This window comes from Ambystoma mexicanum, chromosome 13 (assembly GCF_040938575.1).
Source record: "Ambystoma mexicanum isolate Mex_15411 chromosome 13, UKY_AmexF1_1, whole genome shotgun sequence".
Classification (NCBI taxonomy): domain Eukaryota; kingdom Metazoa; phylum Chordata; class Amphibia; order Caudata; family Ambystomatidae; genus Ambystoma; species Ambystoma mexicanum.
The window spans coordinates 160443168-160467415 of record NC_090938.1 but is presented as its reverse complement, the minus strand read 5'-3'; the positions used below and the strand labels follow the sequence as shown (position 1 = coordinate 160467415).

At 45.0% G+C, this 24248-nt stretch overlaps 1 protein-coding gene across 1 annotated transcript in view; it reads right to left on the bottom strand.

Moving 5' to 3' along the window:
* BAK1 (BCL2 antagonist/killer 1) overlaps positions 1 to 24248 on the bottom strand; it is a 155318-nt gene that overhangs the window by 13027 nt on the left and 118043 nt on the right. The gene's annotated exons all lie outside the window — the stretch shown is intronic.

The window sequence follows — 24248 nt, the reverse complement described above, 5'->3', positions numbered from 1 at the left end:
ATTTTTTTACCCAAAAACTCAGTAACATTTTTTTTACTTTGGTGCATTCGCCTAGCCCTCCTTCCTAGTTTTTTAGGAAGGGGGAGCTACCCTTACCCCTTATATCCCTTGACCCACTCCCCATATTTTTTTATAAATTCTTCATCCAAAAATCAGCAGCAAAAAACTCTGCGAAGAAAAAACCTGGCGATGAATGAATGTCATACCCAACTTTGCTATGGTTAATTATGCCTTTTAACTTGACAGCAGGTGGACCAACTGAAACCACAAAGTAAGAAAAAGTACAAGTTCCATAAGTCTTTGTGTGGCTTCGCTGAAATGGTATTGACACATCCCATGTAAACCCTTGTGTACAGGCACGTTATAAATGACACATCATATCATAACTAGGCATAGACGCTGCATGTGGTATTTATCTAGCCAAAAACACAGAATCAATGAGAGTGCCATGGCATATGTTATCATGAAGACCCTCTGAATTCCGACGGCCGAAAAAGATGACTTTTTTTCCAACCTCCTTTACACATAGATAGACCCCCCGCATTCCCACATATTACCATTATATCCCATACCCCCACATATATATGAGTTGTAAGGAGGTGTCGAGAAAATAAAAATATGAGTTTTGGGAGTCAGAATTCTGAGGTAATTTCTGAGGGTGAAATTTAGGTGCATTTCCCATAGAGGGGAGACCCAGTATACAGAGATAGAACCCACAATGGGTAAATACCCCCACCGATTTTAAGAGTTGCCTCTTGTTTGGAAAATACTCTCAAAGGTGGCAGTGACATGGATGACTGTGTAGGACCACCTCATGGGTGGCACCCACAAATGTACTTTTTAAATAAACGCTAGAGACGATTCCAGATTTGAATAAGGGAAGTCAAGGTAATGCAACAGACACCAAACTGCAAAGCAGTGGTTTACAGGTCATTCCCATTTATAACAGACATCTGGAATGTTTAGTGGAACCAAGCGTGTAGATGAGGTGCTGGAATATATAGGGGTCATTCAGGGCCTAGAGGAGAAACTAGGAACTTGGAGTGGTTTTGTGCATAGACCCTGTTTTTATATTCTGCTAAAGCATCTGAATTAAAGCTCAGGGCTTTGTAATGTATGATTCTTCTTGAATAATGGATTGCAGGGCCCTGTAGATGTTGCACCCCCCCCCATTCTGAAAATGACACACTCAAAAAGAAGGGTGTGCAGTACTCCACTGCATTGCCAAATGGGTACAGCCATGACTGTAAAGACCCTCAGACCTCTAACTCTAATTGGACACCAACACAGTGTAGCATATTTCTCTCCCACCAGACCTCATCTTGGAATTCTTTTTTGAAGTCTTATAATTGTCTTTTATTTAAAGAAGTACAAATCATTTTTTGCAAAATGTAATCTCCTCAGATAAATGAAATGCTTAATCTGATGCATTGTTGTTCCTACAGAGAGGACTTTGGGTCAGAGGAAAATGTTTCGACTTGCCTTAATCAGTCAAGAAATCTCCCCTGATTGCTATTTTCTTCTCAGTTTGATGGACACTGCATGCACCAATAATATATGGGTGTATAATGATATTAGCACATGGATTCCAATATAGACCTTCTGTGAGCCAATCAGAATGCAGTTGTATAGGGGGTGCCAAGCCCTCCCCCCTCAACTCAGTATAGATTACATGATAGGCAGATCAAATGGTTCTATTTTTGAAGAAATCAGGATTATAGTGACTTTATTCAAGGTTAAAAGTGCATATGGCACTGCACATATTTGGGTAAGAATGATCCATGAGGTGAAGGGTGCTTTAAATATCCCACACATATAATAGCTTCCTGAAGAATGAATACAGTGTCAGACAGAGATATATTTCAAAATGGATAACTCAAGGACAAAATGTTGTCCAGTTCTAAGGCAGGTGTGGAAAAACCATGACTCATGCCAAAGGTTTCCAGAAAGCAACAGAGGCTGATACATTAGAAATAGTCTTTGGCAGCCTCTCGTAGTGAGATAATTGGGTGAGTTATGTTAAAAATGGAACTTGGCAAGAAAAGCAGACAAGATTAATGATGAAGTTAGATAATGAAAGGGAAACTTGGATACATTTATCTATGTTTTTAATGAGGAGGACACAATGTGCTTCATGCAGACCAATTTGACAGACCAGCTGTATTATTTGGCACCATTTAATAGAGTTTATTTATTTTCCACACTATAAGACACTAACTAATTTGGCAGGAAAATTAGATAAAGAATTGACATTGATGTAATGAAGTTGTTATTGGCAGAAGTTGAGAACTGTCATAAATGTGTCCAGCTAAGTCTAAAATAAGCTTATCAGTTTTATGTGTCAGATAGAATATGCTAATGTGGGCTTGCAGTACACCAGATAAGCCATCCAAATATATTAAAGTGCTGTTTTTCTCTAACTAAGAGGACCTATCAGAAACATGCTCTGACCAAGGGAGTCATTTGCATAAGGATGTTGCATCATCCATCTAGCTAATACAAACATGTTGAAGGCAAAATGTTTTAGAGTTTTTTTCCAGAGAGTGTCTCATAACTACAACTAATAAAGACTGCTTACAAAACTCCTGGGCACCTGATTTTCTCCGGTCTTTGTCTCTGGGGAGAGTTCATAGATGGCCGATGCTTCATGGGATGGGAAGAGGAGGCCAGTTCACAGTCTATAATCTCTGGCATAGGCATCAATCCTTCTCATTTGAGCAGCAGCCTACAAACATTAGCTTTCCTTTTTAGTTTGGAACATCATTCTTTTATATCCAACCTGCTGTATAAATACTCAATAACGTGCTAATAACCTGATAGAACTCACAAATGTTCAGGATTGTGAGCCTTCCCCAATATAAAGCCATCCGTTTCACCTCAGACATTAACTTGTAGGCGTGTCTTTATCTCGCAATAATGACTAAAGCTTCTGGTTTAATGGTATTTATTTTTTTGCTATTTCCATCTGTATTTATCCATATTTATTTTTTTCCTTTTTTCTGTATTTATCCACATTTATTTTTTGTCATATAAAATGATAATTCACAACCATTATTTTTCTACATTTATTCTAATAAAAAATACATTTGTTAAAGCACACATGCAGCCATATAGGAAAGAAACGCTAGCTCAATTTTTTTCCTTAAGATATATGCTGTCAGCAATTTAAAGAACAACAAATGCTATTTTTATACAACCTTTGCAGTCTCCATGCTGCCAATCTGCAATGTGATAGGCCTACTGATGTATTATTGACATCATAGAGAATCATACAGAAAGACCTGTTTTTCTGTTTTTTTCCATTTTTATAAATAAATACAGACAGAAAGCAGATTGATTTCCGTCTGTATTTATGTGTAGAAACCAGTAAAAACGGAAAACTGGAAGCCTTAAATATGACCCCTCTCTTGAGCTTTGACTCTTTGTAAACATGCTGCCAAAAGCTACTTGGTAAAAACCCTTGATTTCACATTTCAGTCTTGGAAATGGGCCACGAGGTTGCCATGTTTCCGCGCACTCTGCGAATGAAGTTGCTTAATCGTGCCAGGCTGTGAATGGGAATTGTTTTGGTCTTGTCTCGATGTTTTCCTGTAGCCGGAAGAGTGCACGGTTCTCTGCAGTTTTATGCGACGCATTGTATTATCTGTATCTCTCTCCGTTCTGAAAAGGGTTTCCCCGTCTCATGCCTCAACAGACACTGACCTTTGCAAGCCACTGCCGAGTTGAGGGTAAAGCCTGTACACATAAATGAACATTGTGGCACAGAGCCCTTGTTTGATTTATCTGGAGAGGTCTACTCTGGTGTGCTTTGTCCTGCATCATGGTTAGTGTGTTAGTTGTTGTGATTCAAAGGAAGGAGATGTGTTGCATCTTCGCTCTTGATAGAATAAAGCCATGTTGAGTCAAGGCTGATCGCGTGCCGGTCCAGATGTGAGGCCAGTACCTGAAATTCTGGATACATGTGATGAATGAATGTTCTGAGAGTGGTACTCCAGGTCTGCCATCCACAACCATGCTTGGTGTTGGTGGGTGTCTCTGTTTCTTGGTGTCTGTAACTTGGACCCTATAACTCAGGGGTCTGCAACCTTTGGCTCTCTGATGTTTTGGAGTGCGACTCCCATGAACCCACACTCATTGGCTATGCTGGATAGGGCTGATGGAAGGGCTGATGGAAGTTGTAGTCCAAAGCATCTAGAGAGCTAAAGGTTGCAGACCCCTGCTATAACTGAAGAAGGAAAAAGCTTCATTTCTGTACTACTGTAATGTCTTCTGTTATTTCAGAGCTCCGAGGCCTATGGGCGTGCCGCGCTATATAAGAAATACATTATTATTATTATTACTGACTCACAATCTTTATTTCAAATAGCTTTTGAAATGGGTCATTTCCCTAGACAGGAACAGGTCCACACTCCCACTGGCACCAAGTGAGCATGGTTTGAAGATGGTGGTGCTATTGCCGTGGGTACATTATGATGTATTACTGCCCGCCTGGGGTCTGCTAACACTTCTGGGTATACGACCCCCTGTATTAACGCTGCTGCTGACTTCTTCATTTGAGACCACCTGAATTAACCATCTGAGCGCCCGCTTTCATTGGTTTCACATCTGAAAGTCCCCTCAAAAACAGAAAAGCATGACAAGGGCAAATCCAGTGTTCACTGCTGATTGTTTATCATATCAGTGATAAAACACCATTTATCGAAAATACACAACAGTGAAAAGATCTTGCTTCCTTTCATTAGAATTTGAATTCATTTATATCATGCACCTGACGAAACCAATTGTATCTGGGCACAGGTGGAACCTAATGGTAGACCAAAATCTGCCACCCAAAAGAACCTCGTCAATGCCACAAACACCGATGCCCAAGCAACCGGCTATTTCGCCAATATCCCAAGATTAACAGAAGAGATGAGTCTTCAGGGCCTTCCGAAAGGCAGTATGTGTTTTTGTGCTCGGATTCCCATTGGAAGCCTGTTCCAGAGCCAGATAAAAAAAATCGGCATACCATCATATTCATGCAAAGCGGTAAGGCACGGTCCCGGAAATACAATGCACCTGTCAAGAGTTCCATCATCGCTGATACTGAAAGGCCTGACGCACACAGTAACAAGGACTAAACCTTGTCAATAGCTTTTATTGCAGTTTGTACACACGCGTGCTACGAGCCTGACACGGAATAGAAAGACTGTCCTCCAAACATTAAGATGCTCCTAAATTGTGGGAAAAGCTTGTGCTCCCCTCACTACTCCACTTCCCCCACTAACACCTGCCATCCTACCCACTGCCCTGCTATTACTTCTATGCTGGAGGTTTGGCTTTTGCATTTGGAGGTGCGGTACCTTCCTACCTGGCAAAGGAGCTCTGCTGCTGCCAGTCCACAATACCTGTGCCACTATGCCCAAAATCAAACGGGGCATCGATGTTCACAAAATAATCATAATTATCACTCTTCTTTTATAACACACTTAATACCAGCGAGTGGTTTCTAAGCACGGGATCGGGATTCAAACCTGCGTTGTGCTACGTTGTCTTGCTCACAAGACAAACCCGTTGCCCATGAGCTATCCTTCCCTCCTCATAAACAATCTTTCTGCGATTGGAGCAATGATATCATACAAATTTTGCTTTTGGGGATGACATTTTGCTCACTGGTACCATCACAGGGCAAAACCCAGATAGTCTGTCTTAGACAAGCCAGCTTGCATCTTTTACTGGCTACCACCAGGACATGGCAACACTCCAGAGAGCGGCTTCCGATGCTTAGATCCAGTTGAATGCAGAAGACATGAGACTCCTCGAGACACTAGGCCTTGAAAAGGTTTCAAAGGACAAGCAGCTTCCAAAATATCTCTCTAAAAAAGATGGTAAGAGTTGAGAAGCAATGAATGGAAATGGAATGCTCTGCCTGGAAATGGAATGCTCTGACTGGAAATGGAATGCTCTGACTGGAAATGGAATGCTCTGAGTGGAAATGGAATGCTCTGCCAGCGAATTAAGGTTTCTAGAAGGCAAAAGAGTGAAGAATAGAAGTGAGATGGTTTTCCTGTTGCTTCTGGGAGGCCTCCACAACAGCTTCCTCTGAAAGGTAACACAACAAATAATTTTCTTCCTCCATGTTCATTGGATGCCTTTTTGGCTTGTATTTCTATTGCCTATATATACTATTTTTAAATCAAGTACTCAATTAAATAAAATTGCTCAAAGATCTGACTACCTGACAGGCACGCATGCTAATTGCATAAATCTGGGGAGATTTTCCACAGAGACCCTTTATCGCTTGGTGTTGGTGGATGTGTTTCTACCCATTACGGGTACAGAAATGCAAATATTACATTAAACTTCATGGTTACTTTGGTCTTTGCTTGGATGATGACCGGATGTCACAAGATAAGTGGTAGTTGCCACTGATGCCACGGTAGAGAAGCAAGAAAGCATTGATCACTGATGTCCCAGTGGCAAGGAGCAGGATTTTACTTATGCCAGCCAAGCTGTCCACGGTCACCAATGTCCAGAGCGGTCTGGGTACTTGTGCCAGAAAACGGGCAAGGAACGATCACTTACATAAGCTGATGAGATGACTCCATGTCATTATGACGTCACTCTTCCAGTCCTGGAATTTCCCTTTACACCTCTATGGTATCAGTTGCCTAGGTCCAATTGTTCACTTGAACGCAAACCACGTGGCAACTCCCAGCAACTTGTTACACAAGAGGTCAAGGATGCCAAGTCAGTGTCCCTGTGACAAAGTCATCTGTCACCATATATTAAGGTGAACTCCCCCAATGCAATAGTCTGTTGTCAACCGAAAACCCTGGACAGGAAACCTGGTACCTTGTGTCATGGTTATCCTGATCACGTGACATGTAGGTTCATAGGAAGAAAGAGGTGGGTGTGTGTATTGATTTAAAGTAGCAGCTGGCAGTGGGTAACTACCAGCAACACAGGAGCCGGTCCTGCACACCTCTGTCATGAGACTCACTGGGAGCCATGGTTCCTGTTTTTGGTGACCAGTAGGGACACGCAATGGAAGCTCTACAGGACAGCAATGTCAACCGAGACTGAAATGGACATTGGTAGCTGGAGAAGCAGGTGAAGAGCGACAAATGGCCATCTTTACTGACGTCACAACGGACGAGTGGGGAATAAAAAACACTGACATCATAACATGCACCCAAATAGTTGAGTCTCACAATGCGATTGGCGTAGCAACCGCAGACGTAGAAGATCTGTAGAGTCCCACCAGTGACATCAGTCCGGGAAGTGTTCCGTTGCGCACCACATCTTGGGTGCAATGCTGCTTGGCATCAGGAGGTTGCAGTTTCTACCTCCGTTTTGATTTTTGCTGTTGCAGTGGATGCCCGCTGGCTTTGGTATTTCATTTCTGGAATCGCTATATCTTCCAGCACCACTGAGTAAATCCCTTTCATTGGCTTGGTTCAGACTTAGATCTACAGACGCCATTTTACTTTCTGGATTGATTTCAGGGAACATAACCTTAGTTTGGGTAAATCTAGTGTAAGTCCTTTTTTGATTTGCTCCACATCCTGTGTTTTTCCCTAGTTTATTCTCTGTTTCAGCGTTGTCACTGCATTTTATGTAAACCAACTGGTTTGACACTACAATCATTTCTAACACTTATTTGTACTGTGGGTAGTGGCAGGACATTTCCCGATTGGCTAAACTCTGTCCTGTTGTGCTGATATAGCCGAGAGATTCTGCCACATCACCAGCCTCCCGGGGTCTGCACTCACCATGCCGCTGGGTCTCCACACTACCACCACCTTCCCCCTCCTGCACGGTCATCCCAACAGCCATTTCTGGCCTCACCGCTCCAAGAGTTCACTAACATTCCCTGGTGACACGTAGTGCCTCCGCAGCCCTGCCTGTTGAGGCGCCATCGACCAGTCTACCTGCTCCCCTCAAGAGTAGTTCCCCAAGGTCATCAGAGCTAAAGGCAGCCTGTACTGGAGCAGTAATTGCTCCTTAGCCCACTCCCTACCAATGGGCTACATCAGCTAAGATATGCCTAAGCACAAGTTAGCTTGAGCTTCTGGGCCATTATCTGCCAGCCCAATGGTTAGGGCTATAAACCTATAGTTGACCACTGGAATGTTGGCAGTCCTATTGCAGACAATACAGTGGCAGAGGGCAATAATGGAAGCATACATCTTCTGTCCCAACATTTCATTGTTCTCCTTAGTCTATCCTTGCTGTAAGTAGAACATTCCAGATCGGTAGATTCCATCGCAGGTTTTTCCATCGAGGGAGAAATCATTGAATTGTTTTCCACAAAATGTAATGCAAATGCATGTGGTGGGGTGCGGGGGGTGGCAGGGCAATGTAGAGGGGATGAGAGGGATGCGGGCGGGGGGCAGGGTCTCCCCTGCATACATTTGCAGTAAAAAGTCCTACAAACAAATGAGATGAATTCTTCCGTGATTAACAAATCTCGAGGAAACCACATCAACCCGAACATTCCACCTTCATTGTGGAGTGTTGGACTACAAATAAAATCCACTGCTTGGGCCATTACCAAGTGGTAACCTCCCTTGTCCCTTATTAAAGGCTTTCTCTTTGCTCAGGCATATTAGTTTGAATCAAGGGACATGGACACGGCCCTCGAAAATGAGGCATTTTGATATGATAGGATAGGATAGGTTATTTATAACGCGCTTAATACCCAGAGCTTTCTAAGAGCGGACCCAGGGATCGAACCTGTGTTGCTCCGTGTCATTTTGCTTCTAAGATGAGTATGTTGCCACTGAGCTATCCCCCCAAGACAGGGCTTTAAAGTAGAATCCAGTGTTCCTTTCCGAATCCTGCATCATAAACCATAATGGGTCCAGAATATCCTTCCGTCTAGTGATGCCTTGGCTGGTTTCCACTTGTATTGTGACCTCATGAAGTTGGTGGGCCCTTTCATCAATGAGAACTGCACTAGTTTTTGTGTGCATTATTTGCTTTCATATGACGACTCCACTTTACTATTGTATTCGGGCATCCATGCCAGTCCAAAGATGCAGAGCGGGCATCCCTGCCCAACATATACATTATCTGATGATGGACGTCTTTCAGTGACCTATGTGCTATGCATGGACTGCAGATATCATTGTTGGGCTAAAATACATGTGTCCTAGGAGGGGGTTTTCTTCAACGCCCACTTCACCACCAATGGCTCCCTATGGTTAAGAAGTTTGAATATTAAACTACTAGTGCAAAGGCCTGTGTACACAGGCCACATTTGTGTTGTGTGGAGGTCTCCTCATCATTGTTTTTGTTAAATTTCCATTGAGCGGCTTAATCAAAGGAAATTCTGCTTATATGTTTTTGTTTTAAATGTATGTATTTTCTTAGTGTGTGCCACTTGAAATATGCGGTCAAAGGCGCATCCCTGTTTTGAGCCTTTTCTGCAGCTAATTGTATGTCATCATTGTTGATGCACAGATTTTGTTCGCTTGGAAGATGAACTTGAAGTCTCATAGTTGTATGCGTAAGGCAACAGTTCCCTCTAGCGGTGGTAACGGGCGAAGCAGGAGCATGGCGGCTTCGGACAAACATACACGTGGCCTTTTATTATATAGTATGATAGGAAACCGAGGTCATTGCTAATGGCACATGCCGGTTTCAGTCTGGAAGGCAAGAGCAAATGGCCAAACAGAAATGAATGCAGTTAATATTTTTGAATCTTTATCATGTCTTTTATGGTTACAGGGGCCTCCATTACCACGATTCCTTTACTAAAACATTTACAAATGTTTTCTATGTTTCCTTGAGTATGACTGTCTCCTTTTAAATGTCCTATTTTTTTTAAGCCTCTTATCGATGTGAAGATTTTTAGTCTCTCCTTGGTTGCGTGAAACTGGTCAACTGCCATAGAGGCGTTTTTGAGAGGAAGAGTATACTGTGGTCCTGTACAATGTCCGTCAGTGAACAGGGAGACTGCAAGTAACATCATTTTGCCCCTTGACTTTATGTACTTAGAAGTTCTGTATGTGGTTTCTTAAATAATCCCTGAGGAAGCAGGCGGGAGGAGCGAAACTGGCCGGACAGAGTGTGTGTATTTGTATGAAACAACTATTTTATGTTTATACACAAGCGTATAACAAACTGTATTGCACGGACCAATGAGATGTTGGCTTACGATAGAGCATGCAGTTTTTCTGGTAGTGTTTAGATAAACAAACTAAAAAATGATTGAGTCGCAATGCTTTGGTAACCTAGGAGAAATGTTATTAGTGGTGTAGAACAAACATCCCCAGCAAAGCAGCAGCACCCTATATCTATATCTATGCCAGAGCAGAGTCGCATAGCAGATGACATCACAGGGCAAGCTGCCCCTCCTGATGACGTCATTGTCTTAAAACCATTGCAAATACAGCAAATATGGAAGCACTGCAGGAGGGGTAGAAGGGGGAAGGATGTGACCCACTCATCCATTACCTGTTGGCCTCACCATCCAGAGGCGCTTTATGCTTAGCGGACAGAACCTTGAATCCCAAAGAGGTAGGAAGACAGGAAACAAAGGACAGAACAAGACAGTTAGGCAATACAACAGGAAACAGATTAAGCCAACCAACCATAAATGAGAAGGACAGGGTGGATTGTGTTCCAGGTCACAGGGAAGGATACTTTGAATGCAGTTGAAGGAAGGGTTTTTGTTGTACAATTTGGACTTGTAGATTATACAAGCCACCGATACTAGGCTGTGGTAACTGATGGAGCACCCTTCTTGCAGCCTTGCTGAGGAGACCAGGCATGGCAGCTCCACTCTCGGCTTTTGCAGAGATGAGAGACTATTTATTATTGCCCGATAACCTACACGATCACCTATATGGTGGGATGGGTGCAGCCTCACTGCCTACTGATTCTTGGACCATCTCTCTATGACAGGGGAAAACGCCCGCTCTGTCCAGTTTTCCAAAGCCAAAAGTGAATTCCTATCCATAGACATTGACTCAGCCTGGAACCCACTTAATATGGCGCTTTTGCTAAAAACTTCTCATGACCTTATGCAAATCTTCACCTGTCATTCACTTTGAGAAACCATACCAGTTTAAAAGAATAGGTATTAACCATGTAGAAGTGGATACAGGTTCTTTTTATGCATTTCTTATTTGCCTGGCGCTGTGCAGGGGTGGACTGGGAACCAAAAGAGGCCCTGCAAATTGTTTTCAAAGTAGCCCCATATTCCACATTTTCAGCAAACCCAGCCATTTTCATATGGGAAAATGTGGAAATAACTCACAAAAGAGGCCCAGGGTGCAGAGGTCTACCGGGAAATCTCCAGAGTTCACTATAGGCCAGTCCACCCCTGGCACTGTGATACCTCCGGGTCTGGGCGCTATCAACAAATGAAAACAATAAATAAATAATACAATTGTTTTTGTAGTGTTTTCCACCTGCTCCCCCCAAAAAGTAGTTGTGTCTAGTTTAAGACCACAGTTCCAAAGATGCAGTATGTGATGCCCCGTTCTTTTGCACCACACCCAGATTACAACACGCCAGAGTGGGAAAACCTCCAGAGTGCAAGAGAGGTGAGGATCAGATAGGGACAACTAATGACATCAATAAGGTTAGGGATAGTGAGCTCGAGGGAAGCAGAGAAATAGTTAGAAAGGGACGGAGAGAAGTGAAATCGAGAGACAGCATACATGAAGAGAGGGAGAGATAGATCGAGCGAGAGAGAGAAAGAGAAAGAGAGAGAAAAAAAGAGAGAGAGAGAGAGAGAGAGAGAGAGAGCGAGCAATTTTGAGAGTGATAGAAAAGGGGAATCAAGAGAGGGGTTTGGAGTGGGTTTTGTAGAGCGAGATTTATGGCTTTTGTTGGGATATGTAGTAAGGAGGAGAGAGAGGCAGAGAGTGACTTGTAATGGCATCTAAAGGGTTAGGCACGGGGTCAGACTGGGACAAGAAATAGGTCTGGCCACCCCCAAAGAAAGTTCAGCAATTCATAACCTTAAAAAATGCATTTATTTATAGAAATCACAGGAAAGAAATGCATTTTTGGCACAAGAATGCTTGCAAAATGTAACATTGATGATAGAGCGAAGGATTTGTGTCCTTACCAATGGGGTGAGAGAATATGACTTGCAGACCAGATGTTGCAGGGGAAGCTGGAAACCTAAACCAGGGCCGAGAACAGGACATAATAAAATAGGAACGAGTTGGTGGAGGAAGTGCTAAAGGAAGGATTGAGGGGTGACAGAAAAGTGGTGTAGGGTTGTCCATTAAGGGTAGGGAGAGAGGGAAGAAGGGTGATGGAGTAACAAACAGGGTGCTAGGGGAAACAGGTCTTCAGATAGGAGGTGGGCTTTACGCTTGGATTTAAATAGTGGTAGAGTTTGAGTAATACAGAGAGGGAGAGGATGGCTGTTCCAGAGTAGGGGAGTGAGGATAAGGAGAGAGCAGAAACAATAGGGAGGACAGGGGGCTTGAGTAGTGGCAAGGAGATGTCCGAGGAATGAGTGAGGGGGAGAGTAGGGAATGAGATGGGCAACTAGGTAGGGTGCATGGAACGTTTTGAAGATGATGAGAATACGTTTATGCTTAGCTTTTTGTTTCATACATAGCTAGCCAATCAGCTGACGGGCAGAGGAGGTAGACGTAAAGAGAGAAAGGTTGAAAAGGGTGCAGACCGTGAAGTTGAGGACTTTCTCTAGAAGTAAAAATGCATAGAGAAAACTGGCAGAGTAGTCTGATATAGAGGAGATTAGCTGTTTAGCAATATTGAAAGGAAGAAGATGATCACTTCTCCTGATATTGAGGAGGTTGAGTTTGGCTGCAACGGCAGATTTGGGGTTGAACAGCGAGAAGTTGTGAGATGGTTCAAAGATGACACCAAAGTTATGAGTGGAAGCAGAGCAAGGAAGTTAGTCAGGAGTGAAGAGAAGAAGAGAGGGAAAGGAAGAGAAAGCCTGTTTGGCTGGCAAGTAGAGAACTTCAGTCTTAATGGGAGTTGAGCATGAGCAAGTGAGACACCATCCAATATTTGATGGCGAACAAACAGTTTGAAATTGTTGCCAACATTTTGTCAGATAAGGAGGGAAAGGAGAAGAAGAGTTGAGGGTCGTCAGCAAAGAGTTGATGGAAGAAGCTGTAAGATGAGATTGGGTGCAAAGATCGAAAGTATAGAATATGAGCAGAAGTGGACCAAGGGCAGACCCTTGCAGAACTCCGACAGTGGGGTTTGGGTGGGGTTGAGTGGGGTTGAGTGAGAAGGTAAGGCTGTTCCAGGACACCTGAAAGCATCTCGGGGCAAGGTATGAAGCAAACCAAGCAAAGGCCTTAGCTCTGATGCCCAGGAGAGATAATGTAGAGAGGTCATTGAGGAGGCTCCGCTATAACCTCCCAACCCTATGTCACAGAAATAAGACATTTTTATGGCAAATCAAAACGTTTATTTTTTTTTCAAACATTTAAAACAACCAGGCTACATTTCCAACCCACATTTTGTTGTGATTCTTTATATCTTGAAAGTACATTTACAAAACACACAGGTTTATTCTTAGCCCAGTGCTGAATTGCATTCTGGTATTTGTAGTTTTTCATTCAAGATGGGGGAACAAAACGCAACACTCATCTTTAGTTTCTAAACATAATTCTCTAAGAATGTATATATTTGTCTGTGGTTTATTATTATGTGTGTAGTTTTTCAAGTCATCTCTCTGTAAAACTGACTATTAATGAAAGCCAAACATGGTGATGGGGAGAAGGAAAGTAGGTCATGATGAAGACATTCTAAGTTTGCAGACTGGTCTCAAATCAAATCCTAGTTTTGTGCCACTTAGAATGTGTGCAGTGCTCGACCAAGGCAACTCACATTATCTCACTGGTCACTGTCACAGTCACAGCACAATCCCTGACCAACACAAATAACAACCATTGCCAAAATAAAGAAATTATTGCAGGCATCCCTGTTGTTCCGCAGACATTTCCATTATGTTTCCTAGTGGAATTGGCACTGACAGCGGTACTTCTACTAGGTGCATGACAACCTCGCTGACACACTGCTAACGTGCCTAGACATGATGAGCGCACATCCATGGCACTATCGGACATTAACCACATTTGCCCCACTTCAGACACACATGGACACCCACACCCTCCAGTCGCAAGCACACAGATACACACCTGCAAGCCACCCATGCAACTAGGCAAGACCACATTATTAGGATTCTACCAGCGTGAAAGCAGTGAAATTACAGAAATGCCAAGGGCCAGGACACAAAAGAATCTTTTCTTTTTTTAATGTGTTGAACAAACGTATGATCTTCTTGTAACGCTTTGGCCAAATAAAATAAGTCATCTACTGTGTTTCCTTGTGCGCAATGCTGAATGGCTGAGTGGCCTGTCAACCGCTGGTTAGGGTTATTGTGATAGAGGTAGAGAGAACATGGAGTGAAAGATGGTGAGTGAGAGAGAGAGAGAGAGAGAGAGAGAGAGAGAGAGAGAGAGAGAAAGATGGGAGTTGCTCTAAAGACTGCCAATCAATCAGTACCAGGAAGGATGACACTAAGACCTGTGGCACAATGTTTGGTGTACTTTTAGTGCATTTCAGGTCTGGCTTCTTGAAAAGGTTATCCAAAACTACCCAAATGAGCGCAGTGCTGTGGATCAGCAAATGCCAATTGAACATGTTGTATTACAACTTTGCATGTACCCGGTGGGTCAAAGACCGTCTTGATACTTATGGTCTCACCATGCTCTCGCCAACAAAGCACGTTTGCTTGCACACTTTAGGTGAGATGAACAAGTTACTTACCCATGGTAACATTCTTTCGACTGGATGTTCCTCCCACGTATTCCTCATCTTATAATATCTGCATATCCAGCAGGGGGCGCTGCACATCGATGCCTGTTGACTCGATATCGCTCAAGGGCTTCTGTCTCGGTGTCGACCACATCGATTGTATATAGCACACGCAGCGACCGCTGGTTTCAGTTCAGTTTTTACATGTATTTGTTTATCCTAAGCCCGACAGCTACTCACCCTGAAAGAACGTAAGCTGCAATGACATGGAAATTCTACTGGGGGTAGATTGGGAGGGCGATGAGGAATACGTGGGAGAAACATCCAGTCGAAAGAACGTTACCATGGGTAAGTAACCTGTTCTTCGAATGGATTGTGTCCTCCCATGTATTCCTCATCTTATGATAGACTCCCAAAGCAGTATTTGCATTTATGGAGGAGGGAGTCAGAATGTACAGTTTCCGATTAGAATATTGGGGTTACTTATTGGTCTGTATGTACAGAATGTAACACTGCCTTTCCAAAAACACCTTCCCGGCCTGAGGAAGAGTCCAGACTATAATATTTGGTGAAAGTGTGGACTGAGGACCATGTTGCAGCAGCACAAATATCCTTAATTGGGACTCCCCTCTGTAGAGCAGAGGAAGTAGACATGCCCCTGGTTGAATGTACTCTGAGACCCTGTGGAGGATATTTTCAGGCTAATCTGTAGCATTTCGAGATTCCTAGGATGATCCACCTAGGTAAAGGTTCTTTCGAGACCGCCACAATCAACGTATGGCCTGTGAAACCAACAAAAAGTTGATAGTCTTGTCTTAATGTAGGCATTCTGGATATGTAGAAACTAAGTGCACATCTTGGGTCAAGCCTGTGTAGCCGCCTTTCTTCCTTTCCTGGATGAGGTGGGGGATAGAAAGAAGGTTGAATGATTTTTGTAGTTAAAATGAAACTCGGACACAATTTTGGTAGAAAGCTAGGTTTAACCTTAAGGGCCACTCTATCCCTAAAGAAGACTGTGCAAGGAAGCTTGCAGGATAAGGCTTGATGTTCGCTCACCCTAAGGGCTGATCTAAGAGCCACTAAAAGGATGGTCTTTAAGGTTAATAATCTTAAAGGACTGGAGTGGATAGGTTCGAATGGGGCACACATTAGGAATTTCAGAACTAGGTTGAGATCCTAAACCGGGACTTGAAAAGAGACCGGAGGAAAAACATTAGTCAATCCTTTCAAAAACTGTATAACCAGTGGAATCTTGTAGAAAGATACCTCTGCAGAGGAGCGATTGAAAATAGAGAGCAATATTAGATACCCTTTAATTGTACCAACCTGGAGCCCCAGATTGGCCAGGTGTAATAAGAATGATAACACCATAGGTGTACTGCATGCAAAAGGGTCCACATTCTTATCCCTGAACCAGTTCCAGAATTTGTTACAATAATAGCGGTATAAGGATTTGGTTGCTGGCGTTCTGGCTGAAAGCAAAATCTCCATTACATCATCCGGGAGGTCCCAATCCTTGTACCTCAGCCTCTCAGAGACCATGCATGAAGGCTGAGTGTCTTGACCTCTGGATGTAGAACAAGACCCTCCTCTTGCAAGAGAAGGTCCTCTCTTTGTTGAAGATGCATTGGAGGGTAGTTGGACATGTCCAGAAGGTCCGGGTACCACGTCCTCCTGACCCAATTGGGGGCAATCAGGATCATGGATTTCCCAAACTTTCTCAACCTCCTTATCATGTGAGGAATGATGGGGACTGGAGAAAGCGCGTACAGGAGTGAAAACTCCCAGTCCACAATGAACGCGTTCCCTAGAGCTCCTTTTGGAGTAAATTCCCTAGAGCAAAACAGTTCACACTTCCAGTTGACACTGGTCGTGAACAGATCCACTTGAGGGGTTCCCCAAAGTATGAAGATCTCTCAAAGGACTTCCTGAGCTAGTTCCCACTCATGGGAGACTGTGCTCTCTCTGCTCAGAGTGTCCGATGCCATATTCTCCTTTACGGGTAGGGGAACTGCCTATAGAGAGATTCCTTCTTGAATTGCCCAGAACCAGCGCTGCATTGCTCCTCTACACAGTGGTAGTGACCCCATGCCTTCTCTCCTGTTGAGGTAGTACATGGCCATTGTGTTTTCCGTCATTATCAGGACATTCTTTCCCTGTACAGAAGGTAGAAAGGCCTTCAGCGCTAGTCTGATTACCCTCAGCTCCAACAGGTTGAAGTGTAGTTTGTACACTGATGGAAACCAACGACCACTGAAAGTCAGATCGTTGACGTGGGCTCCCCACCCCATGAGTGAAGCGTCCATCACTAATATTATCTCTGGCCATGGTTGCCAAAAAGGTTCTCCTGTGAAACTGCTATCCTCGTAGGACCACCACAGAGGGTCCTGTGCAACTCTGCTCGGAAACTGAAGGAGGTCTGAAATCCTCCCTGAAAATTGGGACCATTGAGTGCTGAGGGCCCATTGAAGGGATCTCATTCTCAGGCGGGCCTCTGGCACCAAGAAAATGCAGGATGCCATGAGGCCGAGCAACCTCAAAAAAGGTTGGCAGATGCTGGACATTCTGGAATTTCGTGACCAGGCCTCACCTCGGGTGGCTGGGCTTTTCCCAAGGAGGCTCTAGGATAGCTCAGATGAATTGAAGCCTTTGAGAAGGTTTCATGTGGGACTTCTTGAGGTTGACAGAGAAGCCCAGGCTGAGATGTTCCAGGGCCTGTTCAGGCGAATGTGCCCTGATCAGCCAATCGTCCAGGTAGGGGTAGACATGAATCCCACCTCTCCTGAGACTCGTTGCCACCACCGCCATTAACTTGGTGAAATCCCTCAGGCCAAGGTCAGCCCAAATGGCAGAACTCGAAACTGATAATGAGAACCGCCAAAGGCGAACCTCAGGTACTTTCTGTGCTTGTGATGGATTGGCACATGAAAGGAAGCATCCTGAAGGTCCAATGATACCATTCAGTCCTGAAGCTGGCGGGCCTGAAGGATCTGAGAAAGGGTAACCATCTTGAACTTCTCCTTCCTGAGGAACTTGTTCAAGTTTCCTAAGTGCAAGATGGGTCTCAATCCTCCTTCCTTCTTGGGTATTAGAAAGTAAGGGGCGTACCAACCCTTGTTCCTCTTCGCTACAGGTACCGGTTCGATAGCACCTTTCTGTAGCAGAGTCCAAATGTCCTGCATAAGGAGCGGATCTGGAACTTTGAAAGAGCAGTTCCCTGGTGAATGGTCCCGAGGCCTTTTTAGGAAGGGAAGGCAGAAACACTGGGCAACTGTTTCCACTGCCTATGCATCTGAAGTAATACTCCACCATTCTTTCAGATGCTGTGAGAGTCTGATTCCTACCAGGGTCTTGTGGAGTAAGGCCTCAGGGAGATTTTGAGGAGGTTGATGCAGCGGCTGAGGGTAAAGCAGCCGTTGCTTGGACGGTCTTAGCACCTCTTCTCCGTCCACCACAGGGGAATCTTCACTGACCTCTTTGATTCGACAGTCCACACTCTCTTCCATCTGAGGAGTAATAGCGAAAGGACCTGTCCCCCAAGATGTACCACTGGGGTGAGATGGTTGTGGCTGTCTGATTGTAGTCCAAGGGATTTGGCTGGTGCTTTGGAGATCTGCAGCTTCTCCAGGCTCTAGTCAGCCTTGCTGCCAGACAAATGTGTGCCGTCAAAGGGCATGTTAAGAGTTCTAGACTGCACATCTGGAGCAAAACCAGACTCTCAACCAGACACATCACTGCATTACAGTGCTAACCGCCATAGCCATGCTGATACTGTCAGCAGAGTTGAGACCAGTCTGGGGGGATTTGCACAGTGCATCTTTCCCATCCTTAACAATGTTTAAGAAGCCATCTCGTTCTTCACCTTGCATAATGATGGGAGATCATTATGCAGCTGCCATCGTCATGCAATCCCTTAAGGTGAAAGTGAACTTGGCCAGTGCACACGTGGCATTTGCCGATTTAAGGGCCATACTCCACCCAGAGAAAACCTTTCTAGCCAAAGTGTCATAACCATCGCCTTCTCTGTCTAGGGGGGTAGTTGGGTATGCATTTTGTTTGGATGTCGAAGTGGCAGCCTGAACTACCAAACATTCTGCAGTTGGATGCTTAGTTAGATAGCAAGGTCCACTGCTTGACACTCTGAACTTCCTTGTCAGCTTTTTGTTCACTGCTGGAATTAATTCCGGCATCTCCCAATTGACATCAACTCTCATTTGTAAAGCTAAATGAAAAAGGAAGAATAGGGTCCTCCTGGGGTCCCTTATCTAAAATATCAGTCAGGTCATCCTGCTCAAAACGTGGTGCTGGCCTTTTCCATCCCAAATATTCTATGACCCTAGGCATCAGCTGTCTGTAAGATCCATCGCCATGGTCTGAAGCATCCGGTCTGCCAAACTCTATCTCTGTGGAAGTGTCCAACCCACTTGCAGATTGCAGGGTTTCATGAAGGTCTTTTATTCTTGAGTGCTCTGAGATTAAGGACTCTGGAACATTTAGTGTCCCATACTGTAACCCAAAGGGATGTGATTCATCCAAAGATGGTTCATCCTCCTCATAAATAGAGGAAAGATACTTTAAAAAGTCTCTCTTAGGCATTGGGGTGAAGGTTTTCTCGACACATTCGAGGGTTTAGCCAATTTGTCAACAATGGCGTCAAAGATTTCAATGCCATCGACGTCGAGGCATTCGGCGGTTGTGGCATCGAGGCTATTTTAGGCATTGACTTGGAGTCTTGCGACTCCAAAGGCGCCGTTGATATTTGACTTCGAAGGAGTCTTTTCTCTACTCGAGGAAACCTTCAAGTGCTCCCAAGGAGTTTTCTCCTCGACATTCAGGCCCTAAGGAGCAGAGGTTTTGTCGTGTTTGTCGACATGGGCATGGCTCTTATCTTTCTTCGAGGGGGTCAAGGCTGCATTCTTGAATACTTTGAGCATCTTTAGTCTGAACTTCTCCCGCTCAGCCAGTGAGGCCGATTTGGTCAGGCAAGAGACCTGTTCCGGGGAGGAACTTGACGATTGAACCCTGATCGCAGTGTTGAAGATGCCAATGACAATTCCATCTTTTTTACTAAATTCAAAAGGTTTCTTGATAAGGAATTGCAGCACGCCGATATTCTGAAGCGATAGCCCTCGCCAAAAAATGGAACTGAATACAACAGTCGCTGCATGCGCTATATACCATCGATGACGTTGACACTGAGACGGAGGCCCTTGAGGGACATCGAGTCGAGAGGCATTGAAGTGCAGGGTCCCCTGCTGGAAATAAAATTCCGGAGCAGCTAGTGCTGGATATGGAGCTATCATAAAATGAGGAATACATGGGAGGATACAATCCATTCGAAGGGTCTTTCTGGAGGCCTTCCGCTCATTAGCGTAGTGTGCCCTTCTCTAGCTTTTTTTTCTTTAGTAGCGTGGAAGGGAATATTGTGCCCAGAAATCTTCTGCCCCCTTCCTGAGCCCACATTCTGGGGAAGATGGGAAGCACTGTGCTTGATGGACAGAACTGTCTCCAAAGAGCAATGGCTGTAACATTTTCAGAGAATCAGAAAAAAACTGGCAAAGGTCTGGGAAACTCGCCACACCAGCATTTTTCTGCTGGCCATGCCATTAAAAAAGGGGAAGACCACGTGCAAATAAAGCATGGCCCCACCCCAAAATGGGCAGTAAGAGAACAAACTTCTAAGTCACATCCTTTTTGCATTAGACCACACACAACCCCAGATATGTTTCGGCCTCATTGGGTCCAATCAGTGAGATGTAGCTTGGGTTTCTAGCCGGTGGTGGCACTCAAGTGTATTGTGTGGTACCCACCAGTGCCCACGGAAATGCAGAAATTGGTGATATTTTGAACCAGAAATCGCAGCGGTCTGACTCGTGAAATCCTATTAAAGGTTTGTTTTTTGTTTGCTGTGGGCTGGCACTTATCAAGGGATTTGACATAATGTTCTGGTAAAGACATTACAGGCTTCGCAAGCTGCCCCCCCCAAGTGATTCTCCCCCAATTCTGTTTGTTTGAACTCTCATCTTTTATTTCCAGTTTGGAGAGACACATCAAGTCACAGCTCACTGGGAAGTGGCCATTAGCAAACTGAATCCCCCTAATCTGTGCACACTTGTAGTAAATACATGCACCAGTTACGCCTGTTTCTTTAATTACCAATGCTGACAAGTTTGTGGTGTCTCTAATTTCTTGATAGGCATGTTGCGTGTCATATCCCACACACTTATCAAGCAGCTGGAATGCTTCCATTCTAGTTCACAAGCACTTAACTTCATTTCCTTTTAGAAGTACTTATTTTTTTCTCTAAGCACTGAGTATACTACTTAATAAATCCACACTGGCTTCTTATTTGGCACATTTACATGGTGTGGGCCTTATAGATGCCTGGGCAGTGCTTAGGAAATGATTAAGTAAGGTATTTTGGGTTCTGTTTACTAGTTTAGTCGTTTTTTTTTTAATTTTGTCTAGGCACTATTTGGGTCAGGTACATTTGATTACATAGCCTGTTGCACAGTGTTTTTACAGCATTTTTATATGGGTCAAGCCCCCATACAACCCCTTAATATCTCCACCTCTCCACTACTTTAATATTAAATGCAATCTTTCCTAACCCCTCTAAAAAATGTCAGCAAAAATTGTGGCAAAACCGCTGTTTCAGCAAATGAGGTGAAATGGCCGTGATGAGGCGGGGGGAGACTGATTGTTCCACACAAGCATGCATCTTGTTTTGTTGCATTTTGTGCATAAAAGCTGCAAACTTGTGAAGTGGGAGAATGGAACAAAAGACTCCCACCAATCCCCTCACGCCCCTGGCCTAGAGGATCGCGGCCCAGACATCCGCCACGAGAGGAGTTTGCCTATCTACCAGACGATCAAATACCCTGGTACAGGAACATACGGATGTGCCCACCAGCCTGCCCGCCAGCCTGCCCTGCTCATGCCGACGCCTGCGGCATGGATGAACTCGACTGAACCATTCAACAATAAATGAACACATCGTTAGAGATGCCATGACGACCTAGCCAACGGTCAGCACACCCGTGCAAACATGCACACTGGACACTCCCACACCAATCCACACGAAGAACATATCCAGTGCTATGACGTAGGTGACGGGCACACCCACTGACGCGCATCTTTATTATTTTCACATAGCTTTTTTCAAAATGCAGAAACGCAAGGCGCACAACGAACTCATCTAAAATGCTTGCTGACGCTTCTCCTACCCCATGCATTGCAATGAGAAATATAACGAAGATATGATACTGGGGATAAAACAATATGATACCATAATCTAAAGCACCGTGCATCAAACGTCCCCACCTATGCACCAGGCCCAAGTAGGCCGCAAGCAAGAGCCTCCATGAACATTGAACGAGCAAGAGTACAATTGCTGACCCTGCAGAATGCGCCCGGCAAGAGCAGACAGTCAAGGGCACAATGTTGCAAACTCGCATGCCACAAGCCGAAGCCAAGGTCACACCTGCAAACTAAGTCAGGCACACAATGGAAGATGCAATATTAAATGTGCAGAATTCTGCTTCAACCACGGTCTCTCCTCACGTGACCAAGCCGAACCTGACAGGGTGCCAGGCCCAGGAGGAGGGAGGCGCCTGGATCCCACGTTTTGAGACACAGGCAGCAACAATTAAGCGACTCAATGGACATCTGCGGCTGTGGGAGTAGTCTGCCCTCCAGCATATGAACAAATCCTCGCATTGTCTGCACATACCCATAGTTATACATTGTTGCAAATGACAGGTGCACCGCGAGCTGGGAACAGCGATGGTCCGAGACTGGGGGGCTCGCGAGTGGACCAATCAGAACATGGGGCTCTTATCACTGACGCCATTAACATTAGCCAATCCTCAGGGGTCTTCATGTAACAATTTTCATGTATCTAATTGAAGGGACAACCCAAGTATACCACCTGACTGACCCTCATCCACTAACAGCGTTCTCTATACGTATGCTATACTAACCCTACCACTCGAGGAACCAATCCAGAGTGGCGATAGGTTTTTTGCTAACTTTCCCAGGTGACGCAAGTAGCGCGTCATATTAAGGTAAAAAGGGCCTGCGAGCCCCACGAATGGAGAGAGAGTGTCAGGACGGACGCGTACGATCCTTGACCCATTCCTGCCATTTTGTTTAATAAACAGCAGAATCACCTTACTTCTTGCGTGTGCCTCATACTCATTTCTGGGATACACGGGAGGAGTTGGGGCCTCCCTGCCCGGAGGTCCGCGGACGGCCCAGCCGGCCCCGGGAAAATTTCCCCCCGACAAGTTGGAGGCACTGCTGAGATCTGTTTAAGATCTGCTTTTATTTTATTTTTCCGAGTGATCCCGTTGCGAGGAGGCCCGGCGGCGCGGCCCCCTTTTGAGGATTACAGGACCATCGCGGAACTGCGAGACGACCGGACAGCACAATCCGGATATTGGCCTTCGGGAGCCGGTTGAGAAGTATCCCGCCCGCGGTTGGCGAGTGTCCAGATGTGGTCCAGACGAGGGGAGGTGGCGAGCCGCTTGGAGGGGTGCACGCAGTCGAGCGGCCCTGCATCAAGAGAACTTGGTGAATATGCCACGCCCAAAAAGCAATGTGAAATTGTGAGGGAGGGGGGAGGAATAGAATCCGGGAGGCGGGAGGTGTTACACAGGTGCGCGGCGAAGGTTTGATAAATTAGTGTTGACGGTGAAATGAATGGTAGCTGGACAAATGCGAGAGCAGTCCGCTACATTACGGAAGAGCAGGGGGCGGAGCACGAAAACATCACATGCGGCCGCCCGTAGACACTGATTGGCCTAGGTCGCGACCACGTGTAAGGGTGTGTGCGGTTTCCTACGATTTGGTGATTATTGATAAATGAGTAGATGAGGATCCCTATTGATCGAGCAGAAAACTCGATAGATAGATGACGTTTCCCTGTAGGCGGTAGCTAGCTGGTTGCCTAATACGGAAGATAATTGGCTGGTTCAGCCCTCCTGTCGAGGGGCGTATCACACGCGAGGCGACGCAGCGTGCGCAGTCCGATTATATTGTTGATTCCCTTGTTCCAGGCGTGAGAGGAAGACAGCTGTGGGGTTAACGGGGGTAGATTACAAGCGTATTTTGAACTTTTAAAAACATGTGAAGAACTTACCAGTAGTTTTGGAAGAGATCGGTGACGTCACCAGTAGGGCTTTCATAGGACATCTCGAACACGAGGCATTTTTTCTTTCGGAGAGTGGTGGGGAAGAGAATTATGGTAAGGGAGTGGAGACGGAGATAAAAGGGTAACGAGTAAATTGGGGGAGGGTGAAAAGGGGGACGTGGATGAGCATGGAGAACGCCGACCATGGCAAGTGAAGAAAGAGGAGGAGGGGTATAAGAAAGTGGGACGGCTGTACAAGAACGTCACACGGGGCACGCAGCCGCAGGGGGCTACGTGCGCCTCGACCGCAGGGGGCCGTAAAGGTGTTCGGTAAAGGACGAAAAGAAAGAAAAGAGTATACAAA